Here is an 18,501-nt window from a genome sequence, read left to right on the forward strand (position 1 = left end):
AAAGCCTCGCGTCAATGGAAACAGCAGGTTATCCCAGTGTGACCCACCAAAGCCGCAGTAGGAGGAATGGGTGGGGCCCCGACATCCTGTGGGGACAGCTGGGGGAAGCGGATGGGGGAGGAGATGCCCAGGTGCGTGAGGGGAATCGAGGTTAAATGGGGAGCTGAAGTCTAGGTGGTCAGCTTGCAGGGTGGCTATAGGCCATACGAGGGCGCCCCACACTGCCACGTAGAGGCCTGAAGGGGTTCTAAGGCGCTGGGTCGGAGAAAAGGCCTTGAGGGGAAAGAGAGTGGGAAGGGAGTATCCAGGGTGCCCAGCAACAGGTCCCGCTCTTCGTGTTTCTTGAAGGTCGGCATGAGGTCTCCCTAGACTCTGGGAAGAGCCGGCGTTCAGGTCCTGAGGAATTAATGCCTCTGTAGATCAGGTCTGTCTGTGTGTGGGAGGGAGGATGTTTGCGGCTCACTGGGGTGTGTGTGCTGGGAATGACTGCGGTTCACTGGGGTGTGAGGGTGGGCGCGTTTCTCCAGGGATGTTGTGGGAGGGAGTGGACGTTTCTAGTGCCAGAGGGCTGGGACTAGTGTCTTCTAGGAGCAGCACTTGAAGCCCCCGGTTGAATCAGGCAGCCTTTCCCATCTCCTGTCGGAAGCAGCAGGTGAAGGGACACAGGGATGAATAGCAAATACCTCCAGCAGAGGCTGCGACACCTAGCAGCATCAAGCCTTGGAGCCTGTCCAGCCATGCGGCTCAAGGACCTGGTGTCACCAAGATTTGCCTAGGGGCACAGTGGAGATCTTGTGACCCAGGAAATAGCACTGGTCTTCACATTTTCCCCTGAAAGCTGCGTGGGGCTGTGGCCTGGAGCCCGGCCTGGAGTATTGGAGGGGCAGCTGGAGGCTTCTGCCCGCTCTCACCTTTGTCACCCACTAGCTACTTCACATGAATCAGCTCCGCAGGCCGTACCCTGGTCTGGAGGCTCAGCCGGGGATTTGGAGGCATTAGATTTGGTAGAAATTAAACCCAGGATGTGAGCTGCAGGCCAGTAGGCTCTAGACTGTGTCTCATAGCAGGGAAAGAGGGCGTACTGATTGTCGGAAAGCCCCAGGGGTCCCAGATGCTGAAACTTGGGGAAAACAGACGGGCAGTGCCCAGGAGACCCCCTCCTCCCCAGTTGGCTAGAAAGCAACAGAAAAAGTCAGTATGAACCCAGAACTCTGAGAGCTCCACTTGGTTGCTTGACCGACTCACCCACCCAGCCCTTCACTCATCAGCCTGGCCTAGGCAGATTGAGAGAAGTGTGAGAGGAAAACAGCCCCTGTGGGGAAGGAGATCTGTAGGGAGCACGGACTCAGGTCATCACCAGGAAGCAGGCACTAGTGTCAGGCCTGAAAGGCCTGGTCTCAGGTCTCAGGTCAGGGAACCCGAGGTATAGTTCAGTGATAGAGCATTTGCTTAGGAGGTCCTGGGTTCCAGTCTTAACGCTGAAAAAAATTTCCTCTCAGCGTGCCCACAAGGGTCACGTGATCTTGATAAACAAGAATGACTTAACCCAGCTCAATTTCAGTTTCGACAGCTGCAAAGCAGCTGCAGGTGTTTGAAAATTCAAGAATTAGAAACGCAAAAGCAGCTGATTTGTAAGACATGCTGTCAGGGCATGGTGGCTCACACCTGTAATCCCAGCACTTGAGAGGGTAAGGTAGGAGGACCAATCAGAGTTGAAATCAGCCTGAACTACAAGAGTTCCAAGTTAGTCTGAGCTAAGGTGAGCCTGCAAAATAAAATAAACAAAAATCGTCAGTTTAGTTATTGTCTTCCAAATGTCCAGACCCCCCTAGGATGGCTGGGTTTTCTCTCCTTTCTAAAAAGTTGGCCGGGTCTCCACAGAAAGCATGCCTATAATTTGCCTGCACAAATGTGATAATAAGAGGTCAATATTCAACTGGGTGTGGTGGTATACACCCAAAGTCCCTGCCACTCCAGTTAGAAACAAGAGCACAGAAGCTTAAGGCCACCTAGGCAACATATTGAGACTGAAGAAAAGAGAAGGAAAAGAAAACGTTAAAAATAAATGTAAACCAGGTGTGATGTCATGTGCCTGTGATCCCAACATGCCCAAGACTGAGGCAGGAGGATGTCTAAAGAGAAGCCTGGCTACATAGTCAGATCCTGTTTCAAGAAAACAAACAGGGCTGGAGAGATGGTTCAGTGGTTTAGAGCACTGGCTGCTCTTCTAGAAGTCCTGAGTTCAATTCCCAACACCTACATGGTGGCTCATAGCTATCTAACTCTATAGTTTCATGAATTCCAGCGCTCCCTTTTGGGTAACCATATATGTAAATAAATAAATCTTTAAAAACAAAACAAGAGCATGCCTTTAATCCCAGCACTCAGGAGGCAGAGGCAGAAGCAGGTGGATCTCTGTGAGTTCGAGGCCAGCCTGGTCTACAAGAGCTAGTTCCAGGACAGCCTCCAAAGCCACAGAGAAACCCTGTTTCAAAAAACAAAACAAACAAACAAAAACAAAACAAAACAGAAAGACAGCCTGACAATAGGCCAAGGGTTCATAGCTTTCTTTTCCTGCTCACCCACCCTCCCATCTTGGCTTTAGTTTCTGCTCAGAAATCCACTAGGTGAATCTGGAGAGAAGCCTCTCAGGCTCCTGGCACAGAACCGGTACTTACTAATGGTTGGTGGAATTGGATTGCATGCTGGTCATGAAACAGGGGGTGGGGTGGGGGTGGGGGCTTTCTGTGAGCCCAGTCCAGGACAGGGAGATGTGAGTGGGGCACCTCCCTGGGATCAAGTGTCAGGAGTAGATGGGCACCCACCCTATCAGTCAGCACCTGCTGCCTAAACTGGCAGGCACCCTGGTCCCTCCCAGCCCCCAGCCCTCACCCCTGTCATTCAGGTTCCTCTTAACCTCCTTAGGCTCACTCTGCCTGCCACCCCACCCTACCCCACCCCATCTTCCTCTAGGCTGCCATTATTTCCAGACCAGATGGCCCAATTTTAAATGAAATCTTGTACACAGTTCTGCCTTCTTCCAGTCTGGTGCACAAACTACATCAAAGTGATATGGCTGGAAACAGAACAATGGTGCCCACCCCTACCACCCTCCAGCTTAAAGTCCTCCCGTGGATCTCTGTTGCCCATCAGCTAAAGCCCAGATTCTCCAGAATGACCTGATATGCCTGATGTGGTCACCCTGCCCAGCTTTCCTCTCTAGCCTCATCTTGTACCCCCTCCCTTTACCTATCACATAGCCGCCCCCCTTAGATTGACCTGTCCGTGCCTGACAAATGCCAGACCTCCTCAGTCTGCCAGCACTTGCACGTATAGATGAGTTCCTGAAGGTGGAAATGAGTATTGTCGCATTGGACATATTAGAGGTCCCTTCTCCCAGAAAGACATCATTGAGCTCCTAATTTGTCCCTTTTAAGACAGGCCAGGAAGACACCTTTAACATTCAGTATTTCAGGCTTTTGTGACACTACTTTTACACTTACTAATTTATTTTATGGTCTGCCTACCCCCTTTAGTCTATATGCCGATACAAGGTACAGCTTTGTCTTATTTGCTGTTGAACCTCCTGGCCTCAGCACAGCGCTCACACATGGCAGGCATGGAGCAGTAACAGCAGGAATATGGACAGGAGCCCACATTTACTCAGCGCTTGTGGTTGAGTGCCAGGAGCTGTTCAGGGTGCCCTCCAGGCTTAGGAGCAGACCCAGCCCACCCCCACCTGTTTCCTTTCTCTCTCTGACAGGAGGCTTTTTAAAACTGCCTTTCCCAGCCCTTGCCCCAATGCAGGCCCCCACAGGTAGGATCAACACAGGGACCCTCACATGGGATCTGGAAGTAGGGGGAGGGGCAGGGCTAACTTCCTGCTTCTGTGGCTGGTTCCCTGGCAAGCAGAGACAGGCAGATGTGAGTGCTTTCCTGCAGCAGGGTCTGGTACCCAGTTACCAGCCCTGGGAGCTGGTGGACAGTTGGCAGCTGCAATGACACTGTGTCTTCTGAAACACAGCCTGATGGGTGGAGCCTGGGCCTCAACAGGGCCAGTGGCAGCTCTTGACACTGGACACTGCTCAGCCTTCCTTCCCTGGTCAGAGCAGCAGACCCTTTGGCGCTCAGCCCTGAATCTGCCTCCAGCCCAATCTCCTCACTTTCTGTCTGCAATTCCTCCAGTGGCTGCTTGTACTAAGCTCCCCTGACTCACTCCTACTATTATTACCCTCACTTTATGGGCCCCGGGCCACATGGCTGTGCGTGCCAGGCGTGACCCCAGATTTTCCTGACCTCAGGGCCCATTCCATCTCCTCACTGTATTATGGGCTGTGTGGTACTCAATGCCAGGAGACAGAAATGTCGCAGAGGGCTCCTTTGCAAAGGGCTGGGCTGACCCCATAAAAGCAGGTGCCCATGGAGCCCGGCACCTCCTGGGCAGCACGTCAGCTCAGCATCCTGGGACAGTCTCTAGACTGGCCTGACCCAGATGGGATGTGTGGGGTGCCTGGGAGAGCCAGGCTGACTGGTCCTGACGTCAAGCTCATGGGAGAAATATCCCCTTTGTTGTTCATCTCATTGTTGTTGCCTAATTACAGTGACCAAATCTGTGTACCAGGGATGCTTTGAACATGCTGTTTAGACCTTGAAAAGACTCAGGGAGACAACTACAAATATCAGAAGGATGAACCCAACAATTGAGAGTGTGTTTCTCAGCCAGAGTCCTCGAGGGCTAAAACAACTGAAGCAGAAGATTGAAGGTTGATGTGGCTAGAATAAAGCATAAACTCAGTCTCTGGGAGGAAAACAAATCTGATGAGAATTCATGGCTGTGGGGAGATGCTTGGGGGTGAAGTGTCAGTCATGCAAACATGAGGACCTGAGTTCAGATCCCCGGGATCCATGAAAGGAGCCAGCAAGCTCTGCATCTGTTAACCTGGTGCTAGGCCAGCAGAGACAGGTGGATCTCTAGAGCTCAGTGGCCAGACAGTCTGACCAGATCTGTGAGCTCAGGGTTTAGTGACAAAGAGAAGGAAGTGGGGGTGGGGAGAGACATAAACCAAATAAATAAATGTAATTAAAAAAATGAAACTAGATGGTATCTCTAATCCCAGCACTCAGGAGGCAGAGGCAGGTGGATCTCTGTCAGTTTGAGGCCAGCCTGGTAAGTGCCATAGCAGCCAGAACCCACTTTCCAAAAAGTTAAAAAAAAAAACAAAAAAATCTGTTCTTCATGAGAATCAGAATTGGGGGTGGGGTTTAAATACATGATAAGAGCACATTTGATCCTTAGCACTAAAACACACACACACACACACACACACACACACCACACCACCACCACCACCACCACCACCACCACCACCACCACCACCACCACTACTAGTTTTCATTCCTTTTAGGCAGATGATTTAAAAGGTTAAGAAACCCATTCACCACAGGTGTAAGGATTCAGGCATTATGCTGGCCTGCCCCTGTCACCTGGCAGAATGCACTCAGACAGTACCCAGGGTTTCATGAATACTAGTCTGCACGCGGGTGCAAAGGACCCCTTTAAAAGAAAGACCCCTGCCCACTTACGCTTTTTGTTCTCCTCTCTTTCTGCTTTCTGCTCTCTTCTCTTTTCCATTCTCTCTCTCTCTCTCTCTCTCTCTCTCTCTCTCTCTCTCTCTCTCTCTTTTGGTTTTTTGAGACAGGGTTTCTCTGTGGAGCTTTGGAGCCTATCCTGGCACTCGCTCTGGAGACCAGGCTGGCCTCAGACTCACAGAGATCCGCCTGCCTCTGCCTCCCGAGTGCTGGGATTAAAGACTTGCGCAGCCAACGCCTGGCTATCCCATTCTCTTTCCCACTCTCTTCCTCAAGGTTCCCCTGGGGCAGATAGGACTTTTCCTGTCTCCCTCTTCTCTTCTGTCCTCTCTGTGTCTCTTTACCTCTTTTTCTCTTTTCCTCCCCCCCCCTCCTTTCTAATAAAACTTCTCACTTAAGCTCTGTTTACTTGTCATGTTTGTCGTCCCTGTCAGTCCCAGTGTCGTGTCCTGGCCCCTGTCCCTTGGTCGGGTGTCTGTGTCGCCCCTCCCCCTTTTTCCTCCCCCTCTCCATGAAAGGTTTCCCTCGAGCTTTATCATAACAATAGGTCTTTTATCAAGCCAGGCAGTGGTGACACATTCCTTTAATCCCAGCTGAGCCAGGAGGATTTTTGTGAGTTCTTGGCCAGCTTGGTCTACAGAGCAAGTTCCAGGACAGCCAGGGCTACAGCAGAGAAACCCTGTCTCAAAAAAAAGAAAGAAAAAAAAAAGGCTCTTATTAATACTTCAAGGAAACTATAGGTTACCAAATTCTCATTCTGATATTTATGTTTATTTTGCCATTATTATTTATGTGTGTAAAATACACATATGCATGCACAGGAACACATGTTCATGTTGAGGTCAGAAGACAAAGTCAAGTGTCTTCAATATCTGTCCTTACTTTGCACCAGAGTCAAGCCTGGAGTTCACCGACTCATCAAGACCAGTTGACCAGCAAGTGTAGGAATCCTCCTGTCTCCACCTCCCTAGTGCTGGGATTGTAGGCATGTACCATCAAGTCCTGCTTTTTACTTGGATCAAAGCCAGGGTACCTTACCAATTGAACTGCTTCTCTGGCACCTCTAATTTATGTTTTATTATTATTTTTAAATACAGGGTCTCAAGTTCAGACACTGACCTTGAACTTGCTAAGAAGCTGACAGTGACCTGGAATTCCTGATCCCTTTGCTTCTAGAGTGTTGGCATCACAGCTATGTACCACCACACCTGGTTTAAGTGGTACTAGAGATGGAACCCAGGGTTTCCTGCTCACTAGTTCAACTCTCTACCAACTGAACTACATCCCAGCCCCCTAATTCTAGTTTTGACATTAAGACTTTAAATTCAAGCTGGGCACAGTGACACACACACACACACACACCTTTAATCCAACACTGATGAGGCAGAAGCAGGTGGATCTCTATAAATTCAAGGCCACCCTGGTCTCCATAAAGATTTCCAGGCCAGGCCAGCTGGAGCCACACCTTGTCAAAAAAAATAACAAGCCCGTGACTTATCTTTTCAAAACCAGGCTGTCACAAGGTGAGTAGATGATTAGGAGAGCCACATGAACCTCTTTCTCTGCGTCCAGGTCCAGGCCAGCTTGGGTCACAGCTAGCCTGTGACCTGGAAGTCTAGCAGAGCAGAACAGAAGCTTGCAGCCCACCCACCTGAGGCATCTCACTGGGCCTCTGCTGAGAATGTGTGTGTGTGAGCCCCTGTCCTTCTCAGAACAGCTGAGAAATACATCCCTGACCTTCAGAGACCCACACACCCCTGGATTTCCACTTTAGTCCAAGTGAGGCAACAGAGCCAAGTATTGGAAGTAAACCAAAAAAGATAAAACGATTCTAGAGGAGCAGGCAGGAGAACTGCCATTTAAGAGGCATATGGAATTCATGTCTCTGAGAAAGAAAAATTAAGGAGAGAAAATAAACACAACCCAAGACTGAAAAGGACCAGAGGTGGAGAAGGGCCATTGGGAAAGGAAGTAGATATGGATTCTGATCTGGGAGGGGCGTCCATGTATGGTCACAGAAGTGAGTCATCATCTGGCTCTCGGTGGCAGAAGAACCATTGCCAACATTGGGAAACAGTTGCTAGGAAATATGTCAAAAATCTGACTCATGGACACCACCTAACGATGCCTTCTTGGCAGATACTGCACTCTTGGAGGCTCACACTGCTTGCTACTGAAGGGACCAGCTCCCCATTTCCGCTGCCATAACAGCCCTACACGCACTTGCCTGACCTTGTCTTGGTCACTAAGGTCAGATGCCTGCCCCTTTCCGAAGCCATAACAGCTGAACACGTGCTTGTCTGACCTTGTCTTAGTCACTAAGAGGTCAGACACCTGCCTCGTGGCAAGGAACCAATCAGAAGTTAGCTGGTGGTGCTATGCTTTACAGCTCTGGGTGTGCTTTACAGACAAGTGCACAGCAATGACGTGCAGGGCATAGCAACCACCCTGGGAGGGCCTATGGGCCATAACAACCAAGTGGCCAATCAACACAGGGCAAACCCTCCAAGCCTGGAGGCACACCAATCCTGAGCCTGTGCGTACCCCTAGACACTCCCCTTACACTACCCTATAAGATCTCTATGCAGCCCCTTCAAGCTGTCTTTTATAGCTATCCACCATGGCGGGTGGATGAAAGACCCAAGCTAACATGGGGTTAGCTCATTAAACAATAATAAAGCCTCGTGCAGTTTGCATCAAGCTTTTGACTCCGCATGGTGATTGGGGTGGCCTCGGTCCTGGGCTGAGATCCTGAAAGCCTGAGTTTCCGGGGGTCTTACACTACAGCCACATGTCCACCTGGAATAGTTCTTTTCAAGCAACACTTGTTTTTAACTTCAGGATGTGTTACATGTAATCAACGTACAATTCTATAAAGGATTATACAACCTAAATGAAATGGTAGACTAAGGGGCTAACTTGCTTTTGAAGTGAGATGTATTGACTATATGCAAAATAAGATACATTCTTTTTGTTTGTTTTTTGAGACAAGGTTTCTCTGTGTAACAGCTCTAGCTGTCCTGGAACTTGCTCTGTAGACCAATTTGGCCTCAAACTTAAGAGATTCCTCTGCCTCTGCCTCCTGAGTGCCGGAATTACAGGTGTACACCACCACTGTCCAGCTGTAAAGATACATTCTTTTAAAAAAACTTCGTAATAACAATCCTTCGTGTGTGCTCATATTCATGCATGTGTGTTCATGTGTGTAGAGGCCAGAGGTTGATGTCCGAGTCTTTCTCAGTTGCTCCCCATCTTATTTTTTGAGACAGGGTCTCTCTAATTTCTGCTAGATTGGCTGAGCAAGCTCTAGGAATCCTCCTGTCTCTACCTCTCCAGTGCTGGGATTTGAATCATGCACCATGGAGCCTGGCTTTTATGTGGGAGCTGGGCTAGAACTCAAGTCCTCATGCTTGGGCAGCAGGCACTTAACTGAGTCATCTGCCCAGATGCAGATAAACTCTCTTCTAGGGGAAACCATGTATCACACTTTTTCTATAATATAATGATATGATAGCTTCGAGATCAAGTCCCACTCACCCTCCCACACAAGGTTTCCATTTATTATTGAAGCAGGGAAACAGAGTCTCTCTGTGTATGTAGTCTCAAGATCACAGTCTTCCTAACCCAGTTTTCTGCTTGGCAGAATTTCAGGAAACAATGTCCATTTTATAAAAGGCATTGGTTCTGCCTTTTAAAATATTTTATTTTTATTACTTTAAATTATGTGTGGGAAGGGGAGGTTGCATATGAATGCAGCTATCTGTGGAGGTCAGGGGTCCTATTCCCCCTGGAGGTGGAGTTACGGGTGGTTGTGAGCTGACAAATGTGGCTGCTGGGAATTGAACTCAGATCCTTCTATCAAGCACACTTAGTCCCTGAGCCATCTCTCCAGCCTCAGTTTTGCCTTTTTAAGCAATAACAACCAGTTTATACAAGTAGACAGGATATATTTTATGTTCCACCATTGTTTATTACATAATGGCATTATTTAAAAAAAAAAAACCAAGGCAATATCCCTTTTTGAAATTTTGCCTAGATAGAAGTAATACTAGGTGAAAGATAGTATTTGATTATAAGAAACTGATGAAGCAATTATGTTAATTTTTTTCTTTTGGTGCTGGTGAGATGACTCATCAGATAAGGTTACAGAAGTCTGAGAACATAATAATCATAAATTTAAAAAAATCATTGTGTTAATTGGTCTGACTAACCTGGGTTCTCTCTTTTCCCAGTTTTTATATCCATTCAGCTTTTGTTCTGTCTTCTTACTCATTCCAAAACTGGACAAAATGACTTTTTCATTCAGTGATCTGTCAACAGCATCCTATACTTTTATACTTGTAACTTTCAACATGCACACACACACACACACAAACACACACACACACACACACACACACACACACACACAAGATACATTATTGCCAGGCAGTGGTGGCGCACGCCTTTAATCCCAGCACTCTGGAGGCAGAGGCAGGTGGATCTCTGAGATCCAGGCCAGCCTGGTCTACAGAGAGAGTTCCAGGACACCTAGGGCTACACAGAGAAACCCTGTCTCAAAACAAAACAAAAAAATCCAAACATTATTTCTCGTGTATACTTTACATGCTTAGTTCTTTGCTGTTTTTATTTAAATAGTATTTAAATAAACACTATTTATTAACTAGAATTCCTCTGTATTTAGCTATTTTTGAGGCAGGGTCTCACTGTGTAGTCCTAGCCATCCTGGAACTCAATATGTAAACCAAGCTGAGTTTGAACTAACAGAAATCTACCTGCCAGGACCCTCCCTCCAAAACCCAACCTCCATCTCTCCCCCATCCCACCCCACTGCCCCAGGGCTGAGATTAAAGGCTTTCACCATTCCACCACACCTGGCACTTTTTTGTTTGTTTTGATTGTTTTTCAAGACAGGGCTGTCCCGGAATTTACTCTGTAGATCAGTCTAGCCTTGAACTCCTAGAGATCCACCTGCCTCTGTTGGGATTAACACTACTACCCAGCCATTAATATTCTTGACATATCTTGAATATATCATGAAAATTTTGAGAGACATTAAATTATTTTGGTTTTGGTACCAAATCATCAATCAATCAATCATTAAAAACTCTGCAGAAGTGTGCCTAAGGATGTAGGCTTAGTTGGTGGAGTGCTTGGCCAGCACTCATGGCATAAGTTAGGTGTGGTGGCACACCTGGAAACCCCAGCAAATAGAGATGGTGAGGGAGGCAAACTACATTTAACTCGTGTTAGTGGGTTGCTTATGGAGCAGCCCTCCTTTCTCTCCTAGTGTTGGACTTACAGGTGGACACCACTGTACCTGACTTTTGCTGGGCTGAGGATCAGCCCAGCTCTATATGCATGCTAGTCCCCAGACAATCAAAACATTGTCTATGTCAAGAGTACATGTGAGTTTAAGACCCTGGCTAGAAGCCGGGCGTTGGTGACTCCTGCCTTTAATCCCAGCACTCGGGAGGCAGAGGCAGGTGGATCTCTGTGAGTTCGAGGCCAGCCTGGTCTCCAGAGAGTGTGCCAGGACAGGCTCCAAAGCTACACAGAGAAACCCTATCTCGAAAAACCAGAGGGAAAAAAAATAAATAAAGACCCTGGGAATAAAATAAATAAAAAAAATAAATAGAGGCTGGGATGTGACAAAACCACTGGGCTCCATCCTAGAACTGCTGGGAGGGATGGAAGAGAAGAGGGAGAGGGGAGGGAGGAATAAAAAAATTTCAGCCTAGGATAGGAAAGTGAAGCAAACATAGTTGATCCAAGGACTTAGATTTTTTTGATTCAACCCAGGACCTTAGGCATTCGGAGTGAACACCCCATCTCCGAACTTCATCTCCCATCAGCAGGCTCTGTTCCTACTTCCCTATTCTGTTTGTCCTCACACTTCCTCCCCATCCTCCCTGGTTGGCCTCAAATGACCCCGACCCCCACTGCGCCATCCCCTTCCACTGAAACCCCCACCCTGTTGGGACCCCAGCTCAGGTTGGAGCTATAACTCTATACCTCCATATCTCCATACCTAGTATCTTTAAAATTTAGGGTGAGAAGGTCAAATGGGTATATTCAACTTTTTCCTACCAGTTAGTTACCCAAACTTTTCATTTATCTTTTGGAAAAAGTCTCAGATAGGCTTTCTTGACACCATTTTAGAAACTTCCTCACAACCAAATTAGATGTCCAACTTGGGAGCACTTACTGTTATCTCTTTGTCTCTCTTTTGTCAATCAGAGAAGCTGGGGGTAACCCTGGAGCCTACCACTGGCAGTGGACTCTCAAGCTGTGGTCTATATAAAGTAGCGGTGTTAAGTTCTTTGCAGGACTGATTGGTATGGGGCAAAAGGAACCCCACATACTTGGTCCCCGAGCTATTTGTATTGAGTATGCACATGTAGACTACAGTCTATTCTCTGTAGCAGCCCACAAGCCCACCGTTGACTCATTGACCTGACCATTTCCCTCTCCAGCTTGAGGTTGGTCCTCTTTATGCAGTGATGCAGTCATTTTCTTTTATTGCTCCCAACAGACGGAAAGCTGCTGGGAACAGAGATCAGGCTAGCCCCGGGTCTGCCTGCCAATCACTTCTACCACTAGTCTGAACTCAGATTGCTTTGCAAGCTTTCTCCTACTATGGGGCCACCCTGCCTTCTCTGCACGCATGCCCCTCCTTAGACTCTAAAATCAAAAGGAAGCTCTCTTTGCTTCTTGTTCCTGACTCCTCATCTCAAGATAGTCTGGTAGAGACACAGAAAACCAAATTGGTAATTCACCTGGCCGCAAAGGATACACGGGGAGTGGCATAGGACAGAGGGTGGGGTGTTCTGGAACAGGTCTTGTGGAATGGGGCAGTTGGGGTGGAGAGCAGGCTGAGGACTGGCACTGGGAAGATGGCCAGTAGACAGGAGCTAGCTGGGAGAGGCCCTACGGATCAGACCAAGGAGTTTGGACTTTATCCTCAAACAGGAGGGTTTTATTTAGGTAGATGAGTGACATGGTTTTTATTATTTTTATCTTTATTGCTTTTGTTTAAAGTTATAAAGTTGAAATTTTTTTAATGTAAAATAACGATGAGAAATTTGGCCCTTTCTGAAACATCATTTTGGCAATGGGGGTATAAAGTACAGAATTAGAGGGGAGGAGTCAGGGAGGTTATTAGGACCCAGGCCAACTGCAGGAAGAGCAGGGAAGGATGGATTGTTAAGCCTGGAAGATGATAGGATAGGTATATGGGGAGTTATGGGGAGATAAGGTGAACACACAAGTACCTGACTTTAGGAAGCTGGTACTGCAGCAGGCCTGTGAACTCACCCATACCATTTGAGAAACAAAATAGTACTTGGAATTTGTTTACTTATTCATTGGTTTATTTGGTTTTTGAGACAGGGACTCACTATGTAGTAGCTCTGACTGTCCTAGAACTCACTGTGTAAACCAGGCTGGCCTCAAACTCACAGAGATCTGCCTGCCTCAGCCTCCCGAGTGCTGGGATTAAGGAGAATTTAGTTTTGTAAATTTACATTGTGTGTGTGTGTGTGTGTGTGTGTGTGTGTGTGTGTGTGTGTGAGTGAGTGAGAGAAAGAGACATGTGTGGAGGTTAGAGGACAATTTTTAGAAATCAGTTCTGTCCTTCCATGTGTGTTCTGGTGTTTGAACTCAGGTTGTCAGGCTTGGTGGCAAGCACCTTAACCAGCTGAGATATCTCATGGCCCAGTACTTGGAATTTAAAAGGAAAAATGTTATCTGTCACCTACACAGCTCCCATTCTAAACATTCCATACAAACAGCCTGGCGAAAGCACAGAGGCCTTGAAAAGGAATGAGGAGAGAGGGAAGGGAAGAGCCACAGCAACCACAGACCTCTTAGTAATTATGGCATACATTGTCCATCTACCAGGTGACATACAGATTGTCAACACACCAGGTGACTTTTAATCCCAGTCCAGTTCCCCCTGGCCCTCTTAATGGCTTCTAGCTATTTCCTTTTGGGATCTGGCCAGCATAAGCTCAGGAAATGCTAAGTTTTAATTCTGGAATCAGTAAAGCATATTAGCAAAGGAAATCCACAAATAAAAAACAGTCATGTTATGAATTTCAAAGCCAAGGGAAAGGATCACAAAATGGACTATGAACCGCAGGGGACAGAAATCACTTCATTCACTTTGTGTGGGATGCTTGAGACTGGCCCTGAGATCCCTAGGACTTGGCCCATTTTGTTCCTGTTTGTTTCAGAACCTCTGTCTGGCACAATCTCCAGCTCTGGCTCTGGCCTCTTGTGACGAGGGAGACGCTTGACCACGCAGGATGCAGACTCAGCACTTTCAGAGGGTGAATATATTTGGAAAGCCCTTACCAGTTGCTCTTTATTCATTGTTTCTTGGGCTCTTGACTGATGATTTACTACATAGCACTGCAGAATATTCAAGTACATTCAGATTTACATATTTTTCCTTTTCTAAAAGACGATTGTGCTTTGTGTATGGGAGTGAGCATACATGCACATGGATGCAGAGGACAGCCTCCAGCAGCATCCTCAGGGTACCATCTCCTTCCCTTGAGACAGGGTGGGTCTCTTGTTAGCCTTCACCAATTTAGGCTGCAACTGGATAGGCAGTGAGCCCAACACTCCTACTGTCTCTGCCTCCCAGGCACTGGGGACCACAAGCAGACCAGTAAAAATGCATTCTGGGGCTCAAACTCTGATCCTATTTGTGAGGCAAGCACTTTACCAACTATTTTATTCTGCAGCCTCTTGGCCTCAAACTGACAAAATCCACCCCCCCCCAAAAAAAATCTTCTAAAGGCTGGTTTTACAGGCATGAGTCATCATGTCCAGCACCTAGATTTTTAAAACTACTGTACACTCAACAGTATGCGCATGTTCTCATACTACTCACAGCAATATCCTGTTCAATAACTTTGCTCAAAAGCACCTTTGGGCAGATGTAGCTCAGTTGGTAGAGTGCTAACCCAGAACCTGGTAGGTGTTCAATCCCCAGTGCTATAAACCAGACGCAGCAAATGCCTGTAATCCCAGTATGGATTAGAGGGAGGAGGATCTGAAGTTCCAAGGTTAACCTCAATTACACAGTGAGTGTGAGGTCACCAGCCTGGAATACATGAAATCCTCTCATAATTAAAAAAAGGGGTGGGGAATTGGCTGTAGGATACCTGTGAAGATATTTTTGTTTGTCCTAGGGGCTGGGCCTGTTGCCCATTGAATGCAAGGCATGCAGCTCTATCCCTGAGCTATTCTCAGCTCTACCCTTTTGTGTCATTAGTATTTATTTCTGATGCTGATCTCAGGATAGTAATGCTTAACACTGAGGGGTGAGTGTGGGCCTCTGGCCTCCTGAGTTAATCATTCACCTGGGCTGGCTGCTCAGAAGGGAACCAGAGGAATGCAGACATCTGCCTGCAGGAAGGAGGCCTTGGGGTCAGCCTAGGAGGTTGATTGTACACTCTGCTCCACAGCTTTCATCCAGTCCCGAGTTACACGTCATGCTCACCTCCATTTTCCCGGACTGCAGTTCTTGGAGAAGGAAAAGAATAACCTGACTGGCCAGGATATGGACTTCAACTGCAGCTTGTTTAAATCAACAACAAATACTCAACCAACTTGGGAAGCAGAGGCAAGAAGATCTCTGAGTTCAAGGCCAGCCTGGCCTACAAGGCCAGTTCCAAGATAGCCAGGGCTACAGAGGAAACCCTGTCTCCAAAAACAAAAAACATCCCAAAACTGTAATTTTTTGAGGTAGGGTTTCATGTAGCCTAGGCTGACCTCTAGCTCTCCATCTCCCCTACTCCGCCCCCAAACACAAAACAGGGTTTCTTTGCATAGCCCAGGCTGTCCTGGAACTCTGCAGAGGGTGGCCTTGAACTGTCTGTGCTGGGATTAAAGCTAATGCTAACCTCCAGCTTTTTAGTATTTTATTTTTAATTATGTATTACGTAAGTTCAAGTACTCTCAGGGGCCAGAAGAGGATGTGGGATACCCTAGACCTGGAGGTAGAGTTGTGAGCTACCCGACCTGGATGCTGGGAACCAAACCTGAAATCACAAAGGTCAAAAAGTGCTTTTTTAAGCCCCGATCTAGCCCTTTTGCTTCCCTGGCCTCAAACTTCTGTGTTTTTTTTTGTTTGTTTGTTTTTTTTTTTTTTTTTTTTTGAAACAGGGTTCTTCTGTAGCTTTGGAGCCTATCCTGTCCTAGAACTTACTCTGTATACCAAGCTCAAACTCAAGAGATCTGCCTGCCTCTGCCTCCCGAGTGCTGGGATTACAGGCATGAGCCACCACTGCCTAGCTCAAGCTCTTTATTCTCCTCCCTCTAACACACACTCAGCTGTGGCTTCATTTGCTCAGACCACTGTTTTCTTGTTGCAAATGCATTAGGATTTTTCAAGACAGGGTTTTCTCTGTGGCTTTGGAGGCTGTCCTGGAACTGCCTCTTATAGACCAGGCTGGTCTGGAACTCACAGAGATCCGCCTGCCTCTGCCTCCCGAGTGCTGGGATTAAAGGCGAGTGCCACCACCGCCCAACAGGATTTTTCTTTTTAATCCCCTCTTGAAAGCGAGAGCCATATTACATTTTTCTTTTAAAGCTAGGGTTAGAGGTCAGTAGTAGAACATGTGCCTAACATGTGCTTTGGGTTCAATTCCCCAACATAATATCATAGCAAGGAAATTAATTGTATGGAAAATAAAATCCAACATGGTGGCGGGGTAGAATTAAAACAAGCCCAACCCAACCCAACCCAACCCCACCTCCCTCTTATACTGGTGGTGGAATACTTGTGAGCACAAGGCTCCGGATCCTACCTCCAGTACTGCAAAACAAGTAAACCATGGAGGTGGTAGGGAGAAAAATTCCTTCCATCTTTGAATTTGGACTTTAGGACTTGGCCAGGGATAGAAAACGTTTTAGTCAAAGTCCAGTTACTCCTTATATTTCTTATATTTGCTGTGAACAAGGAGCCACTACACACTGCAAAGAACTTGTTTGGTACAACCCCTAGGGGTGGACACCAACTATCAATATTTGGTGTAAGACACTGATGCTCAAGGTGGGTAAGGAACTTCTTTGAGCCTCAACTTGAACCCAGTGTTAAAAGTCAGAACAAAGTAGACTAATGTTCTTCTTCATATTTGATACTTTTACGGGACTGGGGTGATGGCTCACTGTAAGAAAGCTTGATGAGCAAGCCTGAGCACCTGAGTCCAAATTTCCAGATTTCACCTGAAATGTACACACCACACATATACAAAAAACAAACAACCTCCATATTCTATATTCACACATGCTATTGTTGCACATTTGAATTTAAGTTATCATGGCCTAGAGAATGGAGTAAATGGTGACTGAATCTAAAAAGCCTAGGGCAAAGCCTTTAATCCCAAAGGCAGGTATGTCTCTGTGAGTTTAAGGCCAGCCTAGTCTATATAATAGTTCCAGTTCAGCCAGGGCTACATAAAGACCCTGTGTCAAAAAGCAATGTACTTAAATTCACGCCCACCTCCCAATCACTAGCCCAGATACAACTTGGCCTCAGGCCAGGCAAGCTTGGGTTGTCATTTCCTGTCAAGAACTCAGGCATTCAGTTACTCAAGTCTATCATTAACTTCTTTCTTCATGTCTTCCAGGTACTGTGCCTGACTTCATTTGCTGTATTGTAAACCATGTGCTAGGGAGGGTGAAACTCAAGATAATCAGGTTTTCAGATAAAACATGCAACCAACACCTAGTCTGTCACTCTGAAATTCAACACATGATGGCATACACCTCTAATGCCAGCACATGGGAGACAGAGGAAGGTGGATCTGAGTTCCAGGCCAGCCTTATCTACATAGTGAGACTCTAAGACACATGAACAAGTATACCAGTAGGCATGCTAATGTGGCAAGAGCACAATAACTGGTTATTCAATGCCAAATGGTTACCCCTAAAAAATACACACTATCATATGGACCGAGCAGTCTGTATTTTGTATTTAGGCGCACACATACACACGTAACAATTATAAAGAGGGGCCATGAATTAGGATGTACATGGGAGGGATTGGAGGAAGAAAGGGCAAAAATGATTTAATTATAAACTAAAAAATCCCCTAATTTTGTGCAAACTATTCATCTCAGCTGAACATTCTTAATTTCCAACAGCCCTGCCTAGAATGTGATCCTGTGTAGTATGGTTTACAGTATGATTTGAAATTGTTTCTTAAACAACCTTCCCATTCTATTGTGTGTGATGGTTCGTGTTTATATTCACATCTCTTATCAAACAGCCAATATAACCATGTGAACTGAAATAAAACTCCAAATGAAGTCAGTATCAAAAGGAGTAATGGACAAGATCAGAGAGCCTATTGCCCCCAGGACTCATTTACAGCACAGCTGATAAGCCAATAAATACACAGGGAACGAATGGGGAAGTGACAGGGAAGGGCAGTGCTAATTGTCACACAGGCTTCACTAACACAGATAATATGTTATAGTCCAGTGGCAGAACAACTGAATAGTTAGCAAAAAAAAAAGTTTAGTTGCAAGTTCAGTTTTGCAGCAGCTTTGGCTTTTGACTATCAGCTCAGAACCCCTTTCTGAAGAGTGACAGTGAGCATGCGTCACAAATAAAGCAAGCCTGGGGTTTCAATCCTGAGCACAGGCAGCAGCACACCTATCCCAAAGATGCAGCTCTAGCATCTGAGACGGGACAGCCGTGCTTCAAATTCCAACAGTAACAGAAACTTTCATTTCCTTTTTTCGGTTTTCCAAGACAGGGTTTCAGTGTGGCTTTGGAGCCTGTCCTGGAACTCACTCTGTAGAGCAGGCTGGCCTTGAACTCACAGAGATGCACCTGCCTCTGCCTCCCAAGTACTGGGATTAAAGGCGGGCACCTCCATAGGAGGGAAAA

The 18,501-nt window shown here is 46.7% G+C and overlaps 1 long non-coding RNA gene across 1 annotated transcript; it reads left to right on the top strand.

Moving 5' to 3' along the window:
• Positions 1-251: 251 nt before the first annotated feature.
• Positions 252-15,511, top strand: LOC103160542. The gene is made up of 3 exons (XR_003480776.2): positions 252-424; positions 13,827-13,922; positions 15,069-15,511. It is a non-coding gene; the product is annotated as an uncharacterized LOC103160542 (long non-coding RNA).
• The last annotated feature ends 2,990 nt before the right edge of the window (positions 15,512-18,501 follow it).

This window comes from Cricetulus griseus (assembly GCF_003668045.3).
Source record: "Cricetulus griseus strain 17A/GY chromosome 1 unlocalized genomic scaffold, alternate assembly CriGri-PICRH-1.0 chr1_0, whole genome shotgun sequence".
Lineage (NCBI taxonomy): Eukaryota > Metazoa > Chordata > Mammalia > Rodentia > Cricetidae > Cricetulus > Cricetulus griseus.